We start from the raw sequence: 17,842 nt of genomic DNA, 5'->3' as shown, positions 1-17,842 counted from the left end.
CTTTCATAGCAATGTTTTGTTTTTGATTTGCATAACCAATAGGTAATTGAAATAATATTATTATAATAACATGTAGAGCGCCTATTAAAAATAATGTTAAAAATAAACCTGCTTTCCACTCTCTATAGTTTGTATCGTTAACCAAATATTTGATACGTCAGCAACCATTAGTATGACAACAAAGCAATACCATTGAAGCAAACGAATAAAATATCGTTTGGTATAAACACAGAGTGTCGTATAACAATAGCGAAGCATTAGCTTTGACTCCGATGTATCAAACACATAACATTATATCGTCGAGTGTCGTAGAGTGTAAATATCGGGTATTGGACACAATTTAAATTGACCTAGATTGCATGCGATTTATTTGAACGTTTACGTAATGGCATTCAGACAATGCGATAAAATAGCCATTGAGATTTGTTTATGCACTATGTATTACTAAGAGTAAACGAGCTTTACACTTCTATTTTAGGATAGATACCTGCATAGATAAAGTAGTTTGAACGTGATGAGATTTTATCTTGTTAAATGACCAATAAGGTTTGACGTTGTGTTTGATACCTATTACCACCTTAAATTGGCGACATTTCGTGAAGTTTTATTTACCTTTATTTTAAAATCAATAATAATTACTTAAAATAGTAAAATATGAAGAAAAATCAGTAGAGCCAACTTTAAGTTCCGAGAAAAACGTTTAACTCATACCATCTTTTGACCTTGGGCCTTCACAAACATTATTCAAACGAAAGATCTTGATTAGTTTTGGGAACGCCTTGGGAATAAAACCGTCCTTCGAAATCGTAATTTGTAGCTGAAAATTGTAGCCAGAAAACCAACAACGCAGCTGGGCGACTAGGTGAGATTAAAGGATAATATGATAGGTGTAACATGGGTCTCCTACCGGCGAACATTTGTCGACTAGAATTAATAATTTGTAAGCGGTGTGATACCACAGTTAAAATATAACACTATTGCAATACTCGCGTGTTTCTTGCTGTTATTGCTTGAACCAGCATAGGAAATCTTTGGCAATATTTACGAAAGTTATCGTTTTTCGATGATTTTGGATTTTTTTATTCTGTACTTACAAAAATAATAGCTACAAAAAAAGTGATTTGAAAAATATGTGAAAATTTGAAAAACAAGTAAATATGGTAAATACACATACAGTTCATTACTCGTAAAGAAACTGAAACATTACCCATTTGTTAAATCATTCGTATCGCAAATAACAGGACACATCATTTAACTCATATAAATAATGAATATTTTCCCCAACAGACGAATTGATGTGGTTAATTTTATGCATGACAATTTTTTATTTAAGAGATGTTTTATAATTTGTTTAATAATTATTTGAATTACTACAAAAATCAAGTCCGTAACGAATTGCGGATTATTTACTCTATAAGAATAAGATAGGTATATTGATGAGTTGACGGTTCCATAAATTAGTCCAAGGTGTTTTACTAGAAAGTTAAAACTATATGGGGTGAAACTTTAAGCTCGGTCAGTATGAAAAAGTCAAGAAGATCGGAGATCTGTTTTGAGGAAAAATTGCAATATACAAAATATTATGGTATTCAGTGCTGTAATCGGAATCGGATGTGTGATGTGTAAGGTTATCAGCTTCTATGTGATAACTGACCATCATTATTCTATCCCCACAGACATGTCAGAATAACTTCTGCATATTAATGTCTATTCCGCATAATTAAGTATCCACAACGATTCTAGTTATGTGTGGTAAAACTCTAACAATTTTCAACTTTGCGTATACATAGTGCAAACCTTTTTAATATTGCATAACGTACATTTATCTCCATTAAAACGTAGCAAAGTTCAAAGCTAGTAACCAAACGCCCGCAGCGTGTGATGGAGCTTTTAAAATAGCACACGTTGATTAAACTCTCTTACTGTTAATTACACGGTGGTTCATTGGTCACTACCGCCACTACTGCGGTGACTTTTCCAGCCCTTTATTTTGAATGAACGGTTTGTTAAATTTGAGATTTCATTCACATTTTGATGGATCGTTTATCGACATGTCGTTCGCACGCGACAGCTATAGTTTATTTCATGGATGACGAATAAAATGCTGTTTGAAACACTGCAATCGTGCACTCAGATGAATTATTAGGATAACTATGGTATTATTTAAAACTAATATCATTAATATATTAAATACTAGGTTTAAAATATTAGAATTATAATATAAAACGAGCAATAATATCTACTAGAAAAATTTATTTTTCCAATATACTCTCATTTATGCCTTATAACATTAAATTAGGTTTGCCCGCAAAAAAGCTTTTATCACGCAAAAAGCCACAGATTGGCTAGTGCTATATCTCATGTCGTATTAAATTAGGAGAAATCTCAGCCAAGGGCTATAATGCTATGTATCTTAGCCTACTTGAATACATTCCGCGTACAAACTGAGCTATAGTCGTTAAATATTGTTACGTATTAATGGTTGTTTGTCAAAGTGTATGTAACAGTTAGGTTTGGTTATAGCGGCGGGGGAGTCTAAAGTTTCTGAAGGAACATTATGTTTATTAGATTAAAGTTACCTTGTGACTCTTAGCAATGCTGTGCTCACGGTTATTTGCATACAGAAGTCAGCTATAATAATGATGGTCGGTATACTGATGCGCGACCAATTTGTAGGATTTCTTTGTAACTAGTTTCAGTAGGTGTATGTAGCAAAGTGAATGAACCCTGACTCGATCACCTTTGACAACGAGTTGCCAATTAAATAAGTAAAAACAAAACAACTAGTGGTCCAATAGTATAGAACTTCTGTAGTCTGAGAGAAGAATGCAGAGTGTAACCTGAGCATTACCATAGCGGATAGAAAACAATAAGAACAAAAACCTTATAGCAAATAGTCAATAGTCTTCAAACTCCTTGATCTTAAAACGTCTAATTGTTACGTAATGTTCATTCTGTATCTAGTAACTACCTGAGGCTATGACGTAGATGCTTGTAGGTTCTTCGGCCGCTATTGCTCTAATGGCCTGTGGCATTAAATATTTCTTCTTTCTTCGTTAGTTCTCGATTTTCGTAATCTTAATGACTGTTGTAATTATACCTTTTATTTACTTTTTAGTTTGGAATCATGAGCTTTCTATTTTGGATGCTTTTACAACTGTGGGCAAGGGAAATGTTATTAAAGGGGTTAGGGATAATTACTACAATAATATTAAAATATTTTACTCTTCAGTATGTGATTTTATAGAATTAACATTCAAACCCGATTCATCAAAATTATATTTTGTGTTGTTGTGTTGTAGTTGTACATTGACCAGAGTTATAAATTTTCTTGAATACTTATATTATTTTCTTTTAAATTGGCAAATCACCACAGTGTGCTTCTTATCAGTAACTGATTTCATGAAATGACATTTGTTATCAAAACACACAACTGCACTCTACGAGAGTATATTTGATAAGTTACCTTTAGAAGTTTAGTTGAAAAATATCGCTATATCTGTGACAAATGTACTAGGAGACGCTCTTTCAGCCATTTCTCTTGACGTCTACGTTAATACGTCATGCTGTTTCGAATAGATGTTGCGGTTATGGAAAAAATTCGACAATTACGAGAACGTCCACCGAGATGTTTTTATATTTTTCTTAAGGTGGAGTTTTCTATACATTCTACCATATTTACATGCAGATGAGCTTTGTATTTAGGACATTTGATGAAAGCACATAGTTTAAGACATTATTTGTAGAGTCACGTATTGTAAAAATGTATAAATGTTTGCATATTTAAAGAAATATAAACGTAATTAGCGGAACGATTGATATAAACACAGGCTACACACTACCTTAGGGAATAAGAACGTGAAATTATGTTACATAACTCTCATAAATATGTATACTTCACACACATCGCTGGATAATGATATAACTCTCACAAAATTTCCTTAAAACGTGATTATCTTGTAACAAAAAAAGACTGGGTACTTTAGTAATAGTCGAGTTTATTAATGATACCTGCAACACATATAAACACAATATGTGAGCCGTAACGATGTGGTATTGTTACATAACTGAATAGTCCCAACAATAGACAATAATTAATTACGGTTGTGGTCATATTATATAATGTTCTGTGCGATGAAATGAGTAATATACTGAAAAGAATATAACAGCTCGATTTACTAATTCACGGGTAAGTTATTAATTTTGCGAAACTTGACATGTTCATTACATTAATTAATGATTTTCCTTTGATTGTATTTAATTACGATGTCTAATTAGATTCTCTCAAAGTATGTTCGTTTTTATACAATGGTAGTTCGAATTAACTTTGATAATAATTTTCTATAAGATGATATTATTACGTACTGAAATACTAACATCTGAAGATTTTTTCTTCATATAATTTTCATTGAAGTATTATGATTGAATTTAAATTAATGAAATTAATGTATTAAAAAGCTAATTTTAATATGTCACTTACAGTATATTAGATTAATACCTAATTGTGTTTTATACAGACAAACGTACACGACATAAAGTCACTCGAAATCACACTAATAATAATCGAGAGACATGAAACATTATATTATTATTTTGACAGATAGGTAGGTATAGATTGTCTAATCTAAAAATGAACGCCCCTCCACTGTGTTTACGCTCACATTCAAAGTACGTGTATAGACGCAATACACACAAATTGGTCTGCCTCATTGGTCGTTCAGTCCTCCAGTCCTGTCCATGCCCGAACGACAGGACCAGTTGGCCAACTAGTGCATAAATGACGCGATGCACGACAGAACGGACGTGTCATTCCGTACATAGCGCACTCTCCCCGCCATACAATGCTAGGCACCTGAACTGATCGCCCGATTAGTTGACAAATCAGTGCGCGAAAGTCAAAGTTTGCAGTAGAATCGCCGCGCGCACACATATAAAAGTGGTTCAATAATTATTTGTCCTCACACATTGAAACAATGAAGTTTAGTGGAAGGGCGTTCATTTTTAGATTAGACAATCTCTACCGAAATTGTTTGAATTTTTACTAAAACTTATAGGTTTGACTTCTTAAAAGTACCTATACACTGTGAAACTGCTTTATACTCCAGTATGTAACCGTAACATGAAAATTCTCAATTTAAAAACCAAGCTCAGAAAGAAAGTTGGTGTTTAAATATAAACTTTACCAGGAATAAACTCCACGACCTTTCCCAAAAACTGTGTGACGTCATGTCACTTGCCGTTTGTGTAAACTTTTGACATCTCTTTGCTGTCAGACCCGTTTGTAAGGTAAAGTTTTCAGCGAAAATACAATTAAATTATAGCATAATTAAAGCGTTGTTAAATATTTGAGAGCGTTAAATTGTAATGACGCGTCAATTTTGTTCAATATTGGGTAATTTTAAGGCGTAATTAAAGTCCGATTCAGATTCCGTGAACATGAGTAAACTCTTATAGTATTATGTTTTCCTTTATGTTTAACTCGCATGTTTTGGTTTAACTTTACTTTGTCGATGCTAACATTATAATTAAACAGCATAGTATTTTCTAATACTTTGACTGCAGACGTTGCTTTAGACTAGATAAAACCAGTTCCTTTATTCAGAATTTTTTCCTATGAAAATCAGTATAGAAATAAAAAAAACATACCGGATCAAATCCAACAATTCTTTTATTACCGATTTAATAGCTCTAAGGTTTCGATGTACAATTATTGAAGATTAAGGATGATGTTTAGGAGATGATTAATCTTATACCATACAAATTTTGGCTATAGAGCATAAAGAATATTGAGTCATTACTCAATAACTAATTTTACCATTAAGCCCACATTAAGCTTTGCCAAGAATTCTACCGTCCTGTTTCATATACGTTGTCTCACTGAGCTAATGCCTAAATTTAAGATGTAGCCATCTATTATTTTTATAGATAAATAGGGAATATTGAGAAGTAACAGTGTGTATCTAGTACCTACTAGCATTGTGTATTTCTTCTTATTTGCCATTAAAAAACCATCTCAAAACTCAATACTATAAGCACTACCAAGCATTTTTCAACTAAAATATGAATACAAAATATCCAATTAATTTTACTGTCACACCCAATTCTTAACGACAACCGCATTGCTCAAAAATGTTCCCTTTAAATGAATAATTAGTACTTAAATTATAGTAAATCCTAGTTATTATGATAACAGAAAGGTTTGTGGTAAATAATACATTTCAGAATCTAGGTTCCAACTTAAATTATTAGGTCGTTAGTTGAGAAAATTTGAGGAGAAATCGCAGCCAAAATAGATAATGCTGTTTTAATAATGTTGGAGTTACAAAGCTTTTGTTGTTGTTTAAAGATTTAGGTATATTAACAATATTTAGTACAGTTTATGTTTAATATTTATATTAAACAGGTACCAACCCGATGAAATCTGACATCAAAATATCATTTAAAATCGCCAGTTTATGCTATTTTTATGTAGAGTGAATTTATTGCACTACTTTTTTCAATGAATACTACCAAAAAGTATGAAAAAGCGATAAAAAGGACTAAAACTGTGGCAGTAAAACATGTGGCATATTGCACGCCTCATAAGCGAAGCGTTGAGGTGGGTACTACTGTCACTTCGCGCAAAACATCTGATTTTTCAAACTTAAAATGTCTTTATGTATCATACATTGCACTTGTAAGATAATACATACACACACATATTAAGAAAAAACACTATTTTTAACGTTCATGATATTTTTGATGTCATTTTTGTTATTTAAACTAGTTAAAAAACAGTTTAAAAAAGTTCTGTCTTGGACGTCCGTGTGTCTGTATGTGCGGATCCTTTTTCTTGTTAACACGATAGCGACCGAAATACTTTACTAATCGAGTCTTTTTTTTTTCTCTTACGCTTGAGTATGCTCAGGAATAGAACCCTTTCATTTTTCAGGGTCTGATTCGATGTGGTTTAATTGTTATTAAATAAACAAAAATAATAATTAATAAATATTTATTAAAAAAAATTATGAGGCGTGCACTTTTGGATTTTCCAAACTATTTTAATTTTTAAATGGCATTATTGTACTTTTCTTTTTATTATTGTAACTACTCTTATTACCTATTGTTGAATATAAGAGGGATTTTCATGTTATCCATATATTATATAGAGAATGCTTCAGATTATAAGTATTTTTCATTTCAACCCAAAAAAGTAAGAGCCCAAATAAAATACCATTTGATTCTTGTCCGCCAATTAAATAAATAAATGCAGAATAGATCTGTAAGCCAATATTGAACTGAGACATCTGGCCTCAAGCTACAGCTAATTGCAAGTATATCATTTCATGGCGACGTTATCTTATTAGAGATAATCAGTAATGGTGCTCGACGGTAAACTAATTAAGGCCTGTAATTGATAGCTGGTAAAGGATCGATACCGTGTGTCTTGCCTGCTATCCTGTCACTATAGTTTTGCTTTTTGAATTAAAGATGAAGTGAAGGGAAACATGTATGGCATTGGGATATAGAAAGATGATTGGTATGTAATTAAAAAAAATAGTTTTGAGCACAAATAAAAAATAATAAAGGCTTATGGATGGCATGGATAGATGGAATTGGAGCGCTATAAACCTAATGAGTTAGGGGAGATTTTACGACAATTAGAATTTAGGCTCTTCGGATTTAGACTAATAAGGTACTTACGTAATTTTCCAATTAGAACCATCCAATTTATATCTTCACAATGCAAGACCACACTTTACCTTTAGGATTACATTAATGAATGTTTGCTATGTGGTAAGGTAAACGATTATCCTGGATAACATTATTTGAAACGTCTACACGTGTATATTATATTGGGAGCAAGATCTCGGGAGTTGAATTTAATACTTTCTAATGTCTATTACTTAATCCATGAAGCTTTGTTTTCTCGTTATGCTAAAATAAATTACAAGCTAAGAGATTTGGAAGTAAAAGGTTAATGTATTTTTTATCGAAATGATAATATAAATGGCGTTTTAATGCGTTAACTATTATAAATTTTAATTTTGTCCTAATCAGTGCTGAAGTTTAGATGTGAAAGCATAATAAGCAATTTAGAGTTGCGTATTTAAAATGGCAGTAATATTATGTTATATTTATGCAACTCTATAATATAGTGTAGCGGTAGTATTCGCCCAGTTTTAACAAATTTGTTATTATACATACTATTAATGAAATATAGACAACATGACGTCACAAATGAATACATTATTGCACCGCTTACTCGTAGACCTCTTCACAACGTTCCCTCACCTCTCATTACGAGATGGCACTTTTGCTAACTGACGGGTAATTGGTTAGCCCTCAGACAAATACCAGCTAATAACATACTGTTAACAGAACACTTGACAGATGCTTCAAGTACCCATTATGTAAACCTATAGTTATAGTACATGAAACAATTCAACACACGAATTTTAGGACCAGTCTAAGGTAGGTTTCGGAACTGGATCGTGTTATACAAACATTTTTGATAATATATTTTTGACGTGACAACGTCTTATAATTCGATTGAGCCGGCTGCACGCTCGAAAAAACATGACTCATGCGGCGTTACCTCACTCTGAGGCGTTCCATGTAAGGCTTGAAGTGCAAGCGAGAGCGCGGAACGAGCGACAAAGAAGCACAATCGGCCTTAAGACGTTGTCACGTTCAACTATCGTCAGTAAACCGACTTTACAGACAACCAATTTTTTCTTTTGAATGAAGATGGAGCTTTTTAGTATTGGTTGGTAATTAAGATCTACTTTCAATTTTTTGTTCAATATTCACAATATCATATTTTCGTTGGTTGTTGGATAAAAGTACTAGACTCTTAAGATCAATCTTTATTAACTATGATAATATCTAGTAATTCTTTTCCTCTTATTTAATTATTGATCAGACTATAATGACATGAATTATATTTTAACCGATTTCACAACAAGAGAAAATTCATGTTACAATAATTGTACCTATGAAGTTGTTCATTTGGAAAGTACAATATTCTATATACAATTTTTGTATGAACATACTCGGCTTATATTTTTACCCGTGTATCAATAAATTCATATGTTAGCCTAATTGAAGGTAACCTGAATTCATCTGGTATCGATTCATCAGAACAAAGAAATTCTCTAATTCAACTTTCCATAGCAAATGCGACATTTTGTCCAATTAGTCTAATAATTTTCTTTCCAACTTTTCATCGCAATTTGTATTATTTTTGCCGTTCAATTTGACTAAATCATCACATTTATTCTCTTTTTTTATGCGTCTACATTGATGTATATTCAAATGATATTCAGTAAACAATCAAAGCATTCATCATTAAGAGCTTCGCTTACATTTTCTTACTAGTATCATTTTTTTTAATGTTGGTAAACAAATTATGTAAATCTCATTAATTTTTATTCTGTTATTGTAATTATCTTTTGATTTCTCCAGTCTAGATTTTCTTCGCTTCGGCTCTAATTACAAGTAGTTGTCACTCGCTGCAAGCTTGGTTACATGCTATAACTAGTTGACACTATTCAGTGTGTTCAAAAAACTTTATCTTAACAAATTAAATTAAACTTAAGTATAGGAATGTGTAAAAGCATTTAATATACAATAACCTTTTTTAATCTTCATTATTATCAAAAATCGTACACATATCAAGAGATCTAACATAGACCGTTAAGCCTTTAAGAGAGGGCTAGGAGCGGCCATATTAGCACATTTACCCTATCATAACGTAAGATACAATAATCAAACAAGGCGTTTATAAGGCTTTTTATAAGGTTTACAAGGCCATCTTTATCATTCCTATAATAATAGCACATTAAATTTCTCTAAAGGGCCTTTTCCTTGTAAGCCTTGCACAATAGAGGTTCCTTCAAACTGATGATATCTAATAATGCACGTGGGAATCATAATTATAAACTTTTATTCTAGTACACAAACTACCCTCCATAAGTAAAACTTAAAGCACATATTCTTGTATATCTATAGGCAATGATATTATATATAGAAACAAGAGGTAGATACGTCATCAACGCACCAAAACTGATTCCGTGAATTGGTCCTATTTGGGACCAATGCAATCAGTCAGATTGTCACCGGTCCCAGTGAGCGTATATGCCGATAGGTACATTAAAGTTGTCGAAAATGCCTTCCTGTGTGTTCAGAAAGTGCACGTATTCGTGCAAAAAAATAAAAGATAAAGGAATATCATATTATCACAGCAAAATATATTAAATTATTACAGTTTAAGAGTAAAAATAATAATTTACAATTCTTTATGAATGACACTTGCTTGACACGTGTATTGAAATAATGAAAGGGATAAAACATTGCTTCAATCACTAGTGTGACAAAGCTAGCGTACACTGTGTTCAAAGATTATCATGTAGATACGATTATTGAAAATAGAACGGTTATTTTATTAATTTCGATTTTGGTAAATACTTTATTATTTTTATATTTAAATCCACAGTTTACATCCAGTGCATATAATTAACAAATATAGCTATTTATTATATACAATGAAATCGTGATGGCAAAAATGTTTGTTTGCAATAATAAAATGATAAATAAAAATAAAATGATGTTGAATATAGTTACGTAAACATTAAAGAAAAGATTATCGCTACTGACGAAAAATGCTATTTGCTTTTCTGTAAATAGCTATTGAACATAAATTTTATTTGTGTTTTAGATAAAAAAGGCTTATACTTCATCCTTTCTTTTATTTCATCCTTTTTTTCATCTAGGCACCACTATTATTATAATTATTATCCTACAAGTTGGAGTGATGACCTTGTACGGTTTTCGGGAACTGCCTTGAAACGAATAGCGTAAGATCGGTCCTTATGGAGTTCTATAATAAGGAGGATTATGCAGTATGCTCAGCAGTGGGTGTTTATCGGGTGAAATGATGATGACCGAAAACGAACACCACAGCTAGATATAAATACTTAATACAGTTATATCTCCAAAAAAAAATTTTTTTTTTCATTGTAATACGACATCATAATAATCATAAAATAGTAAATGAAATTGTCACATTTATTTACTTGTGCAGGAAACCTAACATCTATATTCTATAACATTGAACCTTCTGTGTCGTTAGTCTATGCCAATTACCATGGCAACTATTTGTTTATTTATATTTAATTGGCGAATTCTTATGACTTTTGCTTACACCTGCGCGGAAGTGACAAACTATCTTTGTCTTTTTTGTTTATATCATTTTATTAGAGCCATCTCTCTTATACAGTCTGTCAATGTAATAAATTGTAAAATGAAAATTGTATTTGTGTGTGCCTGACACTGCATGTGAAGCATTTTTTTTGGATATATTGTGAGTATATAACGTATCTATACATAAAATATCATTGTCTATAGGTACGTAATCAAAATTCATGATCTACGTACCGTATTGTCATTAATTAAAAAATTACGTACTAAAATTTGACATTTCCACTATCACAAAACTGACCACATACCTAACACAGACAACAAAGGTAATGTTACAAAAAGTATACTCCAGCGAGACAAGATTAGTGCCCGTGGCTTCGCTCAATTTGTCGGTTACGCCAATGCTTCACTTCGGACAGCACATTACAGTGTTTAACTGTGCCCGGGCTTAAGCATTCTCTTTGTGAACTTTATGCTTACATCACATTGTTAATTGGCTATTTAAACTGAGCTTAGAGTTGGAAAATATGCAATGTTATTTATGAAAATATAAGTATGCTTCGTTATGTAAGAACGTTATGGATAAGTTTATCTAATCTTGCGTATGACGCTGTCTTAAAACCTATTTGTATATAAGTACTAGATCTCCACCCGCGGCTTCGCCCGCGTTTTCAAAGGAAAACCCGCATAGTTCCCGTTCCCGTGGGATTTCCGGGATAAAACCTATCCTATGTGTTAATCCAAGTTACCCTCTATATGTGTGCTAAATTTCATTGTAATCGGTTCAGTAGTTTTTACGTGAAATAGTAACAAACATCCATACATCCATACATCCATACATCTATACATCCTTACAAACTTTCGCCTTTATAATAGTAGATATTAAGAGTATTTAATTGAAAAATTAACAGTTTTTAAATTGCTTATCTAAGCATTAATTATTGCACGCCTCATAAGCGAAGCGTTGAGGTGGGTACTACTGTCACTTCGCGCAAAACATCTGATTTTTCAAACTTAAAATGTATTTATGTATCATACATTGCACTTGTAAGATAATACATACACACACATATTAAGAAAAAACACTATTTTTAACGTTCATGATATTTTTGATGTCATTTTTGTTATTTAAACTAGTTAAAAAACAGTTTAAAAAAGTTCTGTCTTGGACGTCCGTGTGTCTGTATGTGCGGATCCTTTTTCTTGTTAACACGATAGCGACCGAAATACTTTACTAATCGAGTCTTTTTTTTTCTCTTACGCTTGAGTATGCTCAGGAATAGAACCCTTTCATTTTTCAGGGTCTGATTCGATGTGGTTTAATTGTTATTAAATAAACAAAAATAATAATTAATAAATATTTATTAAAAAAAAATTATGAGGCGTGCACTTTTGGATTTTCCAAATTTTTTATTAGTTCTCTCAATCACTTACCCTTTGGCAAAATCAATTAAATCATAATATAATAGACAATTCAATATAACTGTAATGTGTTAAATGTAAGATCTATCGTTAATCAACCGTGGCTCCATTAACCAAATTACTGAAGACATCTATATGCTAAACACTATAATAATCGTAAAATGTTCGGAAATTGGGGAGGAGGTCAAGCCTATCAGTTGAGCGTTATAGTAACTGCGATCGTTTAGTAACTAATGTATTACAAAAAGGTGCCAAATATCGATCATGAAGATTTAAAAAAATATGCATTAAGCGCATCACACACGGTGAACATAATGTAAAATATATATTATCTTAGAGCATATTTCCGATTATCGCTCGCCATACAAATCCTATGAGCCATAACACACGACGAAGATAATATATATTTTACCTTCAATATCTTATGATACCAAGCGATAAGCCATCTATGTATAGGCCGGGAGATACTGACACAAAATTTCGGGTCATTTGTAACAAGATGGCGGTTCTACAGGGGTCTTAGTACGCAATGACAAAAAGAAAAATGATGGTCAGAACGCTGATACCGGATACCTTAAGATACTGTAATATTTTATATTAGAGAATCTTAACATAAAATATTATAGTATCTTCACCGTGTGTGATGAGCTTTATGCATGTCACTAAAAGTAAAACATCACTTTAATTTTATGACACCTAGAATTCGAAAAATAAACCATTAAATTGGATTTCTAAAATACGTACCTAATAGTTCTATTATCTACAATAATTGATCGGTTTTAAATTACGTACGTGAATAAAACCGCAGCTTTGCCCGATAGTCCTTTTAGCGCTTCGTGGATAAACCTTACCTACAAACTAATCCTTTACGTTTCTAACATATTACATTACACAAATTATACTCCTATATTTCGTATAACATGATCATCATAAATTGAATAGCATAAGAGCTAGTATTAAAGAGGTATGATGTAGCACGTACAAATGTCCCGGTCAGATAAATCATCCGGGGCTGACGTTAAGCATCCCGGATGTGATTCCGGATAATTTATTATCTGTGCCGGATAAGTGTAATTGAATACGACGTCTGTGACCTTGGGAATGATTTGTGCTTTTTTAGAAACGTCGGGATAGAGATGAAATATAATAGAGTGCTTACAGATGAATAATGAGTTGTTAAATTATTCATGGATATTTCATTAGATGGCTTCATATTTGCGTTTGCTTGTAAAAGACTACTAGAAAATTTGAAGCGTGATATAATTATGTTTGAAAGACTGAATTTGCGTTATCTAAGTAGAAGCTATTTGATATAAGACTCATCTTATTCTATTTCATCTTGTACAAAATGATATAAGACGTCGTGAAATATTGAGAAGATTATTTATTTATATATATATATATATATATATATATATATTGTAAATAATACAAGAACAATTCAAATATAACTCAAAATACAGCAAAAATTGCCGAACTCTAAAATATATAATTATATTTTCATTTTCATCATCCTTATAACTTCAACTTTCTGTTTCAAATATCAATAGAATAAACCTACGGGAATTCTTATCTATTGACGTACATAATTTATTAAATGAAAATTATTTTTATGATAATAAATATAACTCAAGATCGAAATCTTTCAATGGTAAACTTTACCTACACTGAAAAGGGCTACAAATAAAGCTTAACTTACACTACGGACGGCTCAACCTTGTCCCCAATCTGTCCCTATATGTTTGTCCTTTCCACCTATGTCTTTAGATGTTAAGGATCCCGATCCTCATGTAGAGCTGTCACAAAAAGGGATAAAACCAGAGATCACACTTGAACATTAATTGGAGTAAGCGATACACTCAAAGAAGGAAAAAAATAATAAAATATATAAAATGTATACCAAAACTATGTACATAATTGAGATTTGATTTGAAACATAATATATTGCGAAATCTGTTCGAGTTATAAGATTACACATTTCCATAATTTATAGTCTAACTAGCTTTCCGTCCGCGGCTTCGCACGCTTTGTCTAAAACATAATAAAATTATATACTATACTAAACTTGAATCACTTCTATAAAAAAAAACTGCATCAAAATCCGTTGCGTAGTTTTAAAGATTTAAGCATACATAGGGGACAGAGAAAACGACTTTATTTTATGTTATGTGTGATATCGGATATGATAAAATTTTATTTTAATTGCTCTTCGCTTCCTTACAACGGTAGAAAAATTTCTGAATACTATTTATTGAAGTATATATATAAATGCAAGTAGACTAGCAATTATTATATGTATAAAAATATGTAAGTATTTTTTTGCTATATTTATACTTCACACATATAGTTACGTAGCAACCCTCGCGCTCCAGTGACACAGTCGTTAAACACGGTTCAAGTTAAAAGCCTCCGTGGTGTGACAGCGTTCGTTATCTATAATACCTCTAGAAATTTTATCTCAGTTTTAGTGAGACATTGCAATTTTTTTTTTCAGAAATTTATGTGTAGGTATATAAGGAAGAATAACGCACTTCTACTTATTGTGCTTTTTATAACATTATATTGAAATTGTGTTCCCGTTTTTTATTTACTTATAGTTCAATTTTGAATATTTATTTCAAAATCTAAATTAAGGAAATTACGAAATAGATTATAAAAACTCGTCTACGATATTTTCAAATTTTGTTACATTAAGATTAAAATCGTACCAAAAGAAGAATTATACACAATAACCGATAACGTAATAATTTTCTTCTTATTTTTGAATACAATATTTATAATACATTCAAAAGAAAGGAAATCTTAAAAATTACATCACTACATTTTGCGACCCGTTCGATTGAGTTGGGAACTTTAATTTTCTCAAACTGATGTAAAATTCTTCGTTTTATAATAAGTTTTATATACAATCACCAAAAAACCTTTACTTTTTCACTTAACTTACTTGTACTCAGGTAGGTACTTGAATTATTTAAGTAAATTGAATTTTCAATTTGTTCAAATAAAACGACTTACTTAAAAACATGACAATATCTGAGTGTTAATATCGAGATAGAAATAACTTGAATTTCATTTTCACACAAAATCTTTGCTAATATGAATAAAGTTCTTATCATTTTATTAAGTTTTACTAGACAGTTTTATAGACAAACTTTGCTTGTTTCAAAGTTATTTTAAAATATGGTAGTTTTGACCTTAAGCGTTTAACAAGATTTTTTAAAAACAATTTTTTTTTTGAGGTCACAAAACTTAATAAAATAAGCAATAAATTGTGTTTATCGTCTATATATCTAAGTTTGTCTGTTTAATAATTCGCGAAAAAATCACGTAAAAATAAACGTTCGCGTGAGATAAAAACCCTTGTAATAAGAGACTGGAAAACATTTGAACTGTGCTTGCCTGTGATCCAATTAAATTGTTCTGGTTGGTGGCGCCGCGGACTGCTCATTTTTGAGCAGGAATAACATTTTGAGTTACACGCGTAGTATATAATTATATATATTGGAAGTAAAGGGGAATTGAGGAATTACAGAGAAAGGAGGAAGAAATTTATACATATTTATGGAATTAAATCGTTTTATTGTAAATAAGAAAAAACGGCATTTTACTAAATAATAGAAAAGATATAAGTTAGAACAAGAGTTAAAAAGTGTTCATTGTTTAATATTTTAAACCACATGGCACATAATAATTGAAAAACACTTACTACCTTATGTGTTATATAATATGTATCATATAAAATTCATTTCTATTATGATAACACCAAGATAACACATTACATTAAGATCAACTCGTCTCACGCTTGTTACTTTCTGAATTTAAATAAAGGTAGGTATATAAGATACGATTTCCTCAAATGATTTTCCTGTTACTCTAAGGTACTTTAAATACTTTCTTCCCTAACAACGAAAAATAATAACGTCCGAGAATTGAAATATTGTGATGAAATTGTGATAAATGTATCAGTCAATAATGAAATTTGATGCCAAGGGACGTTAAATAACTTTAATTGAAATCCAACCCAATTTGATTCTTGATAATTATATAAAAAACATTATATTATAAAAATAATTAAATAATAATATGGGAGCTTATTCACATTTTTATTTGTTCTTAAATAAGTTTATGGTTTTAGTAATAAAATGTGTGTGATGTTATAATCTCCATCTGTTCATTCAAACATTTATGAATTAAACAAGAAATAATTCATAGATAATTATGAACTTGTTTTAATTTCATTACAAATACAATTATATAACCTGCATCTGTTTTCATAACATTGAGGTCAAATTGTCAAAATTTAAAACTATTAAAAATATTATTTGCGATATAAATATTCAAAGAGGCCTAAACGAGGCAACTTTAATTGAATCGTTGAGTTTCAAATTTAAACACGACCCGAGGTAAGGTCACTTCGGTTATTTAAAACTTAACTTTGAATTAATTTTAAAAACGAAATTACACGAACAAAAATTATGCACGAATACGCAAAGACCCAATTTGCGTTTCACACCGATTTTCTATTACCTTTACACACACATTCATCGAACGTAAATTAAAATTAAGTATTACATTTTATGTATCTCATTAAACATAAAAACGTCCACTCTCTTTGCATTCTGCTTTCCACCTTAGAAAATAATTACACGCCTACCCAATCTCTGTTAAAAACACCTGTAGCCACGATCTTCTTCGAAATATTAACCAGTATGTTTTCAACATTCTTAACGAGTTCGCATTAAAATTCGACTCTTATGAAACTTGGCTGTTATCCGAATTACGTGGACTTTATCAGGGTCTGATTATATTGATACTTCAAAGGCTGCGAGGGCACCGGCACGCTCGTCGACGAACCTTAATTGAGATATCAGTCTTTGCGTAGCTTTCAAGGAATGGAAATTTGATGGATACCTATATTTTATTCGTATATTCATGTTACGCTAAAGAAGCGCTTTAAATATGCCGCGGGATGAAAGATTGGAGTTTTTTATGGGCTAAGTACTTCTTTGTAGAGTCGTATACAACCTCCTTCTTGAAATGAAGTAAATTCTTGGAATTAAAGTTCACTATGTGCACTGTGTTTAACGTAAGCATGACAGTGTAGTGAGAAACAATGTATTTGTACGTAATATTATATAGTCTTGTTTGTTTTTCTTTTATATTATGTTTGTTGAATGAACAGCAATATTAAAGAAGCGTAACTAAAAGAATAAAATTAATTCCTTTCTAACTTCTACCA

General features: G+C 31.2%; 1 protein-coding gene across 1 annotated transcript in view; it reads left to right on the top strand.

Annotated features, from left to right (window-relative positions):
- Positions 1-17,842, top strand: part of Dscam3 (Down syndrome cell adhesion molecule 3) — a 115,669-nt gene that overhangs the window by 38,212 nt on the left and 59,615 nt on the right. The gene's annotated exons all lie outside the window — the stretch shown is intronic.

The sequence above is a fragment of the Colias eurytheme genome, chromosome 6, assembly GCF_061535395.1.
Source record: "Colias eurytheme isolate Ceu_HAF_F1 chromosome 6, ilColEury1 Martin Lab GWU primary, whole genome shotgun sequence".
Taxonomy (NCBI): Eukaryota; Metazoa; Arthropoda; class Insecta; order Lepidoptera; family Pieridae; genus Colias; species Colias eurytheme.
The sequence above is the reverse complement of the archived record's forward strand: the minus strand, read 5'-3'. Positions and strand labels throughout refer to the sequence as shown.